The 10,958-nt window shown below is 42.1% G+C and overlaps 1 long non-coding RNA gene across 1 annotated transcript; it reads left to right on the top strand.

The window, feature by feature from the left end:
- Positions 1 to 3,659: 3,659 nt before the first annotated feature.
- Positions 3,660 to 8,613, top strand: LOC122100775. The gene is made up of 3 exons (XR_006146247.1): positions 3,660 to 3,757; positions 7,652 to 7,765; positions 8,141 to 8,613. It is a non-coding gene; the product is annotated as an uncharacterized LOC122100775 (long non-coding RNA).
- Positions 8,614 to 10,958: the final 2,345 nt, after the last annotated feature.

The raw sequence follows: 10,958 nt of genomic DNA, 5'->3' as shown, positions 1-10,958 counted from the left end.
TGATTTTCACTTGCTCTTCTCCTTCCATGTAAAACACAAGGAGTCCTACTTTTCTGTCAGCCCCTTTCTGGGAGAAAATATAGAGATGGAGTAATCAAATATAGAGATAAACATATATAAGATACAGAGGTGCTCTTGCTTTGGTAAATACACATCTGAAGTAAGATAAAGACGGCTTTTGAATCCTGCCCTCCCCTGGCATTGCTCCTGCTATGGGTCTCCTGGGGCTGGGTGGGAGGCTGCTTCTGGTCTCACAATCATACACGTTGGGGGTAGGGCTCGTGTCCAGGGTGACTTGGTGTCACCGGTGTCACTGGGGGTCATGGTGCATCTCCTGCTGGGTGGCCTGGGCTGGTTTGGGGAACAGGCCCTGAGGAACTGCTGTGTCCTGTTCCTCTTTCCTGCACCCAGAGTGGCTCCCTGACCTGGCTGAGTTGGTTCAGTGGAAAGTTTTCTTTTCATGTTGACTACTGCCTTGCAGACTGCTTCCCCACACCCATAGGTGTTTTTTAAACAATCCTTTCTAAGGCATTTTACTGGAACTCCATAAGGGTTCGACTTGTATCTCTTCTTATTCCTTTTCGGCATCAACTAGTAGGTGAGGCAGGCTGAGGCAAATGTACAGTTTGGACCTGGGAGAATATAATTGAAACCTGACACAGCCTGATTAGCCTCTTTTGAACTGACACTTTCACTCATGGGCTAGCACTGTAGCCATCCAGTCATGCTTCTCATCCCTACCCATTTCCCTTGTATGTTTGAGCACATAAAATCCACGTGTCCAGAAAGGTTTGTGACTTGAATTGAGATGAAATATCAAGGAATTAACATGAACAGGGTAAGGCACACAATGGGGGGAAAATTCAAAACCCCCAACCTAAACAAAATCAAAGGCAAATCTGACAGTACACCATCTGCTTTGGCTTTCCTTTTTTCTTTCTTTATTTTTTTTGGGTCTGGTCATGGGGCCTGAACTCTTGGCCTGGGCACTGTCCCTCAGCTCTTCAGCTCAAGGCTAGCGCTCTACCACTTGAGCCACAGCACCACTTCCGGCTTTTTTTTTCTTTTTGCTTATGTGGTGCTGAGGAATTGAATCCAGGGCCTCATGCATGCAAGGCAAGCACTCTACCACTGGGCCACCTTCCCAGCCCTGCTTTGGTTTTTTTTTTTTTTACTACTTTGTATTGTTTCTCTATATACCTAACTGGAAATTGATCTCAGCCAGATGCTGGTGGCTCACACCTGTAATTGTAGATACTCAGGAGGCTGAGACCTGAGCATCAGGGCTCATAGCCATCCCGGCCAGTCCCTGAGATTCTTATTTCCAAGCTTGACAAATACCAGGAGGAAGAGGAGCAAAGAGGCCAGGGAGCCCCGCCCCAGAATTGTGCTTCAGACAGCTTCCTACTGACTTTGAGTTTCACTGTCTTGGTTGGTCAGGAATAATCCTCCAGCTCTGGCACAATTTTGAGTTCGTGGGATTTCAAAACAAGTCCCAACTTGATCAAAGAGCATACAGGTTTTAAGGACCTTCGAAAAGAGCTCAGTGAGAGACAGCAGGGGCCTGAGCTCAGCCCCAGCCCAGGGGATGCCAGAGGCGGCCTGCTGTTTTGCTGTAGTGTAAATGAAAACACACTTTTCCCAAGGAAGCAGTTTGCCAATTTAAATTGCATTTAAAACTGAAAAGCATAGAAAAATCATTTATGTTTTATTATTTATTGTTATTATTATTATTACTTTTTTGGGGGGGTCCAGTCGTGGGGCTTGAACTCTGGGCCTGGGCTCTGTCCCTCAGTTCTTCAGCTCAAGGCTAGCGCTCTACCACTTGAGCCACAGAGCCACTTCCAGCTTTTTTCTTTTTGCTTATGTGGTGCTAAGGAATCGAACCCAGGGCCTCAGGCATGCAAGGCAAGCGCTCTACCACTGAGCCACCTTCCCAGCCCCATATTATTATTACTATTTTGTACTGGTGCTATGGTTTGAACTCAGGGCCTGGGCCCTATCCTTTAGATTTTTGTGCTCAAGGCTGGTGCTCTACCACTTGAGCCACAGCTCCCCATCTGCCTTTGGGCTGGTGAATTGGAGATAAGAGTCTCACAGATATTTTTGCCTGGGCTAGCTTCAAAGGGAGATCCTCAGATCTCAGCCTTTTGGATAGCAAGGATTTAAAGGTGTGAGCCACACGCACCCAGCTCTGTGTTCTGTGTGTGTGTGTGTGTGTGTGTGTGTGTGTGTGTGTGTGTGTGTGCGCGCTCTCCATCTTATTTTACTTTTCCCACAATGCACTATGACCTTTAAGGTACCCAGTCACATACCAGCTCTTATGTTTCATAACGAAAACAAGTTTTCCTTTCCTGCTCTCCTTGCTTTTCTTTAACATAAATAAATTAAGCTCCAGTAAAGCCATCATTTAAGCATGGGCCAATTTGCCCCTTCGGGAATAAATAATGCTGGCCTAGTTCTGACACATGAGTTTCTATCCAATCTGTAACAAAGTCTGTTTTAATCCAATGTTCAGAACTTCCACCTTCAGCCGGCATTTCTGAAATGCTTTTCAAAGGAATTTCAATCATTGCTAAATAATTTAAAAGGTTTAAATTTTGTTTAGAAAGTACAGAGTTGATGAATCAACTTTGTAAACTATTTCAAAGTAGAATAATAAATAATTTGGGTGAAAAACAAATTGCCCCATGGTGAATTATCTGCGAAAGTACAGAAGGCATTGCGTCGCTGCACAGGGAATTGTCACCACTGTCACGCATGCATTTCAAAGGAGGTAAAATATTAATCACATTTGAATCACAGGTTCATACACCTGAGAGGTGTTCAGGCACAGATGGAAGGGTCACAGATTCTGTTCTTAGAAACCCTGGTGAGCTGCTGCCTAATAATGCGGATGTCCGGATAAGGGGACATGACCTCGGACAACTTTGGGGTTTGTGTGCTGGTTCTGGGACTTGAACTCAGGGCCAGGAAACTCTCCTTTGGCTTTTTCACTCAAGGCTGGTGCTCAACCACATGAACTACAACTTCACTTTTGGCTTTTTGCTGGTTCATTGGAGATGAGTCTCATGAATGTCTTTGCCCCTGATGGCTTTAAACCATGACCCTCACATGTCATGCCCCTGGGTCACTAGGATGACAGATGTGAGATTTGGCGACTCATCAGCTATACAAACACTTTTAATAGCACCTTTAAATTCAATGTAGTGTACACCAAGGTAATAGATGATATAGAAAGAGGAACAGAGATTTTCCCAATTGACAAATGGATCTCAGCTCTGCAATGTCTTTCCCAAGTCAGTAAGTATTGAACACAATTTATATTTATTTAGTGGTTTAGGCTGTAAGGGCTTGCTCTGACACATCTTGAGTATTTCAAGTCCTTATGTCGGGTGGAACCTCATCATCGGTTCAGAGTTTGTTTGTAAATTGTGTCCTACTGAAAGACGCATACATGAAAGACACTTCTAAAACACTCCACAGCACTGAGATTGCTGTTGGCTAATGTTCCATGCACAAGGCTGAAAAGCTCTGCTACAACATTTGAATAAATAATGCATCGACTTAATAGGTTACCATTTTAGAAGGAAACATGAAAAGCAAGAGGTCAAACATTTACTATGTCCTCCAGAGAATAGCTGCAGTTAAAGCTTTTGTGGAGTGAAGCAGATGGCAAAAGTTTTGTTATGTTCAAAGAAAACATAACAGGATGAACTTTGACGCTGCTAGGAGTGGGAGAGAAAGAAAAGAAAAGGTAATTCTGTATCGCAAAATGTATTTGATAGTATTTTATTACTACTAAAGTAGCTAAGAACCTAGCACTTAGAATTCACTGATCATGGTAACAGTGATATTTTAAACTATTAAGTATAACATCAAGAAATTTAAGTAGAGAAGAACAGAAACTAGATGGTCATTTTTTCAGCTAGTAAAACATCATGGCAGAGATGTTAGAATAAGAATTTATAAATAAACAATAAGCTCTTTGTTTACTATCAGTACTTACTGACATCCATTGTGTAAAAATTTTAAAATGGTATACATTTGTAAGTTGTATCAATTCATGATAAATTATATCAACATTTAAAAATTACACCAAATGAAAATTACAGACATGAAATCATAGCTCTCATCAGATTCTTACCTAGTGACCCAAAAGGCAACGTACGTTTGTCAAACTTTAAGTCATATTATTGACATCAACAAATCCTATTTGATATATTTATGCCTCATAAAAATAGCCAGAAATCTGTCACATACAAGAAGAATGGAAAACTGTTACCCAAGGCTTTTATTAACGCTCATGAATATTTCGTGTTTTTCAATAACTCACAGATAGTTTATTGTGGTATTAGTATAGTATGCAAGGTTATTGGTTTTTGTTATTATTTTAGAATTATTAATATTGGAAATAGCTACCCTCACTACAGGAATTGTGAGAGCCCTTTATTTTCCGTCTACGTGTCTGGATCCATGTAACTGGTGTGTTGGAATGTCTCGTGCAATGTCATGTCTTGTCTCTGTCCCTGTGGAGATTACTCCTGGGCACTTGTGGAGGTGTGGCCGTCCCAGGATTCCTTTGAAGTCATTTGTGCTCCAGCAACGCACCTCCAGTCTAAGAAAGTGATGAGTGGCTACAGCTTCCCCTACAGAGAGAAGCCTGCAGCCACCTCCGCCCGCCCAGCCCACCTGACAACGCTGTTTTCAGGCAGATTTGCTTTCTGTTCTTTTCCTCTTCTGTCCATCCTTGCTCAGGCTGGCTGCCAGCCATTCTAACCTTCCAGCTTGGCCTGTAGAGAAAACCAAGATGGAGGTGGAGAAGAGGGGGAAGTGCACAGAAAATCAGAGCTGTCAGAGCTGGCAAGTGACAGAGAGACTTACGAATGCTATTTCCAGAATGGCAGGAGCTACAGATGACACCCAGAGGCTGAGCTGTGCTGCTGTCATGGGAGGGAGGGAAATGATTTTTAGTGTATGAGTATGTTCCAGACATAGCAAGGAGTAGGCTATGTACTCTAGTATTTCTACTATTCTAGTATTTCTACACTAGACCCACTTGAAATAGGAGTTAGACTAGTTTCTGGTGTTTGGGTTGTTGATTCTGCCAGTGCTGTGACACCTCTGGTCTGTCTTCAGGAGCGTGTCCAGTGCCTCCTCTAGGCCTTGCAGCAACCTCTGCCTTTGGCGCATCCCTTTGATGGGCTCTGGATTTGTTCTCTAATGGAAAGTACAGGCGTTTCTGGTGCTCTGGGGTAGTAGAAAAGCAGTTGGGGAATTTTGGCTTCTACTGATTGCAGGATAAGTGGAAAAACCCAAATCTGCCTGCCAAGCGGCGAAAGCCCAGGGCTACGAAGTACTGAAGAAGTAAGAGAGATGAAAGAACGAGGAAATAAGGATCAGATAGTAAACCTCACAGGAAAACCAGAAAACCGTCTTCCAGGCCTTCAGCTCTTACGATGCAACCCAAGGACCAAGATGGCTGGTGGGGCTGCGGGCTGTCTCCCAGGGCTGTGGGCGCCATGTCCTCCTTCCCTGCCAGATTCTCTTTGAGCACACTTCCCCCGCACCATGTCTGCTGTGTCAGCTGGGAGTTGAGGGATTGAGCAGTTCCTTTTCTGATGTCTTGGTTACCTATTTCAGTGCCATCACCCTTCAAAAGGGTGAATGGGCCCGACTTACTCTTATTGTGGCAGCATTGTACACATCAACTTAAATATATATGGAAGGGTTGTATATGCGTGTGTGTGTGTGTGTGTGTGTGTGTGTGTGTGTGTGTGTGCATGAGCATATGTGCTGGCACTGGGGCTTGAACTCAGGCCTTGAAGTATGCTCTCACTTGGCTTTCTTTTTGGGTTTTTTCCTCAAGGCAGGTGCTCTACTACTTGAGCCATACCTCCACTTCTGGATTTTTGTTGGTTCATTGGAGATGAGAGTTTCAGGGACTTTTCTGCCTGGATTGGTTTCAAACCAGTCTCAGATTTCTGAATGGTTAGGATTACAGGTGAGGGCCACTAGTGCCTGATTAATGAAGAATTTTTTTAGGTTTTCTCTTAAAGAGAGAGAGAGAGAAAGAGAGAGAGAGAGAGAGGGAGGAGCAGTCTGAATTAAACTTTTTTTGAAACCAAAAGGCAGAAGAATTTTTATAGTTGGAGTGTGGGTGTGGCTCTGTGATACAGTAATTGTCTGGCAAGCTAGAGACCCTAGGTTCCAACCCCAGCTTTATATAAATTAAATAAACAAATAAATGAGTGGATGAATGAATGAATGCTAAAAGGCTTTGGCATTCTTAGAGTTCAAAGGGGAGCACAGGGCATCGGTGATGGCTCACAGACGTTAAGTAAATCAAACATTCTCCAGTGTTTGGAGCGAATGAAGTCCAGGAGCTCTTCAATTTAGGCTCCAGCCCTCCTACAGAGGCCACGGCGCCTGTACTTCTTTAAGAATTGAATTTTAAAAGGAAAACTGTCAGGGCCAGGAGAAACACAGTTCTAGGTTGTGAGATTGTCAAGAACTTTTATAAAAAGATTCACAAATAAAAAAAGAGCAGTAAAAGTATAATCGAAAGATTTTTAAAGTCAGTTCTTTCTCTCATTTTCTTTCTTTCTCTTTCTCTTTTATCTCCCTTCCTTCCTTCCTTCCTTCCTTCCTTCCTTCCTTCCTTCCTTCCTTCCTTCCTTCCTTCCTTCCTTCCTTCCTTCCTTCTTCATGCCTGTATTTGTTTTTTCCCTGTCCCAGGCTTGAACTCAGGACTTGTGCTTGCTCAATTGGCTCTTTACCACCTCAACCACACCTCCAGCCCTGCTTTTTGCTGATTATTTCAAAGATGGAGTGTTGCAAAGTATCCGGCCTTGGCCAGCTTCAAACTGTGATTGTCTAGACATCATTAGCTGATTAGTATGAGCTAGTGGCGCTTGGGCCAGACACTGTTATTAACCACTCCACACATGAAGCTGGACTCTAGGTCATCTCATCTGTGCCATTTTGAAGTCTGCCAGTCCTCAGGGTTCTCACCTAACACCTGCTCTTCCTAACTTGGAAACTCAGCAGCAGTGCCCAGTTGCCTCTTCTCCAACTAGGGGCTGTGTCTGACACTTCTTCATGAGATCAAATCCTGCCTCTTTCTTTCTATACTTTGCCCTTATTTATGTTCTCACTGTGCTTCTGCTTCCTAGTGACACTGGCTTCTTCTCCCCAGCTTCCTTCCTACAGTGTCTACCACTGGCCTCACCCTCCCCATGGATTCCACAGACTGTTGGAGGTTGCAGGATAATCATGATGTCAACAAGCCCTGCTGGGTCTGTTTTCAATGCTTTGGCAGTTGTGATCCCACCAGTGAGAGGGCGAGAGGATGAGCCAAGCCTCCTCCTGACCAACTCCTGCTCAGGCTGTTTCTCCTCAAGTGCCCTTCTCCAAATCCTAACTACCAAAATGCTCTATCTATTCGTCTGTCTGTCTGTCTGTCTGCCTGCTGTGTCTCTATCATTTATTTCATGCCAGTACTGGGGCTTGAACTCAGGCCCTTGTGCTCTCCCTTGGCTTTTTCTAATGTAAGTAACTCTACCACTTGAGCCCCACAGTTCCACTTCTGGATTTTAGCTGGTTAATTGGAGATGAGAGTCTCATCCATTTTTCTGCTTTTGAACCACAGCGCTCAGATCTGAGCCTCCTGAACAGCTGGGATTACAGGCGTGAGCTGCTGGCACCCACTAGAAGATGTTTTGACAATTAAAATGTGATGAGGAAAAACTATAGAAATGAGATGGTAATATTTTGGGTTTTTTTTTTGGTGGTTAAACGTCGTCTCCTCACCTATAAATCCACTACAAAATATTGGGAAGAGGATATTCACATATAATATGGGTTTAATATGAATTAAATGATTGGCATTCAGAGCCAGGTTATAATTATTCGGGAAGTAGTCGGTTCACCGAGGGCAATCTGAGCATAATTTAATTTGCACTCCTCTTTGCTAGAACGTGCCTCTTGTGTAATTCAGGGGCCTGCACGCTCCTTGAGCCTTTCCTCAGAGCTCACAGATTTTCTAAGAACCAGAAGGGGACACAACAATTATAAACTATAAACACTTGTTATTGAACTGCTTTCCAGCTATATTAATTTTCATTATCTTCATGTTTAGGGGTTGTGTTGAGAAACAGAACTGCTCTGAAAATGGAAAAGGAAACTAATTAGTGTTGGGCAGAGTGCTTTCCTGTGCCTGGAAAAGGCTCTTCGGCAGTACCATTTGAGCAGCTCCATCATAAGTTAAGAAAAATGTTACAACATGGTCTTCGTTGGAAATACGTAGTTAATATCCTACAAAACATTTATTACTATTTATATAATAATATAAAGTAAGATAAATTATATATAATATAAATTATACTAATAAAAATTATACATTATATAAAATTATATAAATTAAAATCATCTATAATATAAATTGTATTTATATCAACAAATTTAATCATAGGATTTATAATTAAATTAATTATAATCAATGTGATCCTATATTTTTATATATTACAAAGGTATAACATTAGTATGCTATATATTGTAATATCAATTATAATACGTAATGTACATAGTATATACTATCTATAACATGTTATAATTAATACCCATGTTAACTATAATATAATATGGATGTTATGTTTGTAATATAATATGTTGATTATATACTGTATTAATGTTATATAATATTTATACTTATGAATATTAGCCTTTATATTTATTATGTAAATACAAATTGTGACTTCTGGTTTCAAAATAAATATGTCCAATATACTCTGTGAATTTTAATTTCTCTAAAAAATTAGTCTACTGAATACTAGTAGCTAAAACACATGAGATACATGTAATCTGGCTCGTAAGCATATTCAGTCCATTAACCAGAGTAAAAACCTTTTTGATTTTGAGATTTTATTTATGAACTGGAGTTGTGAGACTTTTCAGGCCACTGTGAAGTCACAGCAGGGAGCCAGCAGCCCTGTGCTGGAGAGTGTCAGTGAGTGGTGTGAAGCCCTCTGTTGGTGAGTGTCAGTGAGTGGTGTGAAGCCTGTATTGGTGAGCGTCAGTGAGTGGTGTGAAGCCCTGTGTTGGTGAGTGTCCATGACTGATGTGAAGCCTGTGCTGGTGAGTGTCAGTGAGCCATGTGAAGCCCTATGTTAATGAGCATCATGAGTGGTGCGAAGCCCTGTGTTGGTGAGTGTCCGTGAGTGGTGTGAAGCTTGTGTTGGTGAGTGTCAGTGAGTGGTGTGAAGCCTGTGTTGGTGAACATGCAGGAGTGGTGTGAAGCTCTGTGTTGATGGGCATCCATGAGTGGTGTGAAGCCCTGTGCTGGTGAGTGTCAGTGAGTGGTGTGAAGCCCTGTGCTGGTGAGTGTCAGTGAGTGGTGTGAAGCCTGTGCTGGTGAGTGTCAGTGAGTGGTGTGAAGCCTGTGCTGGTGAGTGTCAGTGAGTGGTGTGAAGCCTGTGTTGGTGAGCATCCATGAGTGGTGTGAAGCCCTGTGCTGGTGAGTGTCAGTGAGTAGTGCGAAGCCTTGTGCTGGTGAGTGTCAGTGAGTGGTGTGAAGCCTTATGTTAATGAGCATTATAAGTGGTGTGAAGCCTGTGCTGGTAAGAGTCAGTGAGTAGTGTGAAGCCTGTGCTGGTGAGTGTCAGTGAGTGGTGTGAATCCCTGTGCTGGTAAGTGTTAGTGAGTGGGGTGTGAAGCCCTGTGTTGGTGAACATGCATGAGTGGTGTGAAACCTGTGTTGGTGGGCATCCATGAGTGATGTGAAGCCCTGTGCTGGTGAGTGTTAGTGAGTGGTGTTAAGCCTATGTTGGTGAGCCTCCATGAGTGGTGTGGAGCTCCTCTGTGTGACCACATCTATGATAGAGTTTCATTTGCTCATGTAGCATGGTCTACAGAACAAATCAGATCCAGGCCACTCAAGCGCAATGGCTCATTGAGCCTTTATCCAGGAGACGATCACGTAGTACTTTGTATAAAGAGAACACAGAAGAGATTCATAGCTATTTTTCTGAGCAAGTGTAACTGGGCAGCACAAATGTTCATCACGAGGAGAACTCGAGCCCTTTCCTCTACTGGCTTTGCTATATCTCATATCAAGGTCTCTAGGGCCTAAACTCAGAACTGGACATACAAAAGTCCTAACAAACCCACCAGTGCAACTGTTCATGTACTGACCCAGCACAAAGCTGTTCTGTTTCTTGGGACTAGGAGAAACGTAGTAGTGAGCCAGGTTCTTATGGCTCATGCCTGTAATCCCAACTACTTAGGAAGTTGAGGTATGAGGATCAAGATTAGAAGCCAGCCTGGAAAGAAATGAAACTTTTATCTGTAACTAACCAGCTAAAAGCAGGAAGTAGAGGTGTGGTTCAAGTGGTAGACTGCCAGCATTGAATGAAAAAGCTAAGCATAAGTGTGAGGATGTTAGTTCAAGTCCCAGTACCTGATCAAACAGAAAAAAAAAGAAACATAGTAGAGTGTTTGCTATTCCTCTTTTACATTGGAAATGGTAGTAGTAGATCTGTTTCTTTCAATATAAATTTTAAATGAATCTCTTTTTTTTTTTTTTACATTTTTATTTATTTATTTATTTTTTTAAATTTAATTTAATTTTATTTGTGAACATACTGTACAGAGGAGTTAGTTACATGGGCAGGATAATGCGTACATTTCTTACCAAGCATTGCAGCCTCCTCCTTTGTTTACCCTTCAGTAAATGAATCTCTTTTATGTTGAGTCTTTACTAGGAAAGAATAACTTATAAATTCCATTGTTAAGTTAATAAAAAGAGGTGAATGATGCAATGCAGTAATTCCTAAGTATGTTTGGTTAACAATATGAGCTTGCTTTACTGCATTCCTAAATATACTAAACTCTGATTAAATCCCAGTTTATGAATTCATATATTTTTCTAGAGTATTCATCATTAAAAATAATAAATCTAA

Source organism: Dipodomys spectabilis, unplaced genomic scaffold (assembly GCF_019054845.1).
Source record: "Dipodomys spectabilis isolate Male_0828 unplaced genomic scaffold, ASM1905484v1 ptg000600l, whole genome shotgun sequence".
NCBI lineage: Eukaryota > Metazoa > Chordata > Mammalia > Rodentia > Heteromyidae > Dipodomys > Dipodomys spectabilis.
The sequence above is the reverse complement of the archived record's forward strand: the minus strand, read 5'-3'. Positions and strand labels throughout refer to the sequence as shown.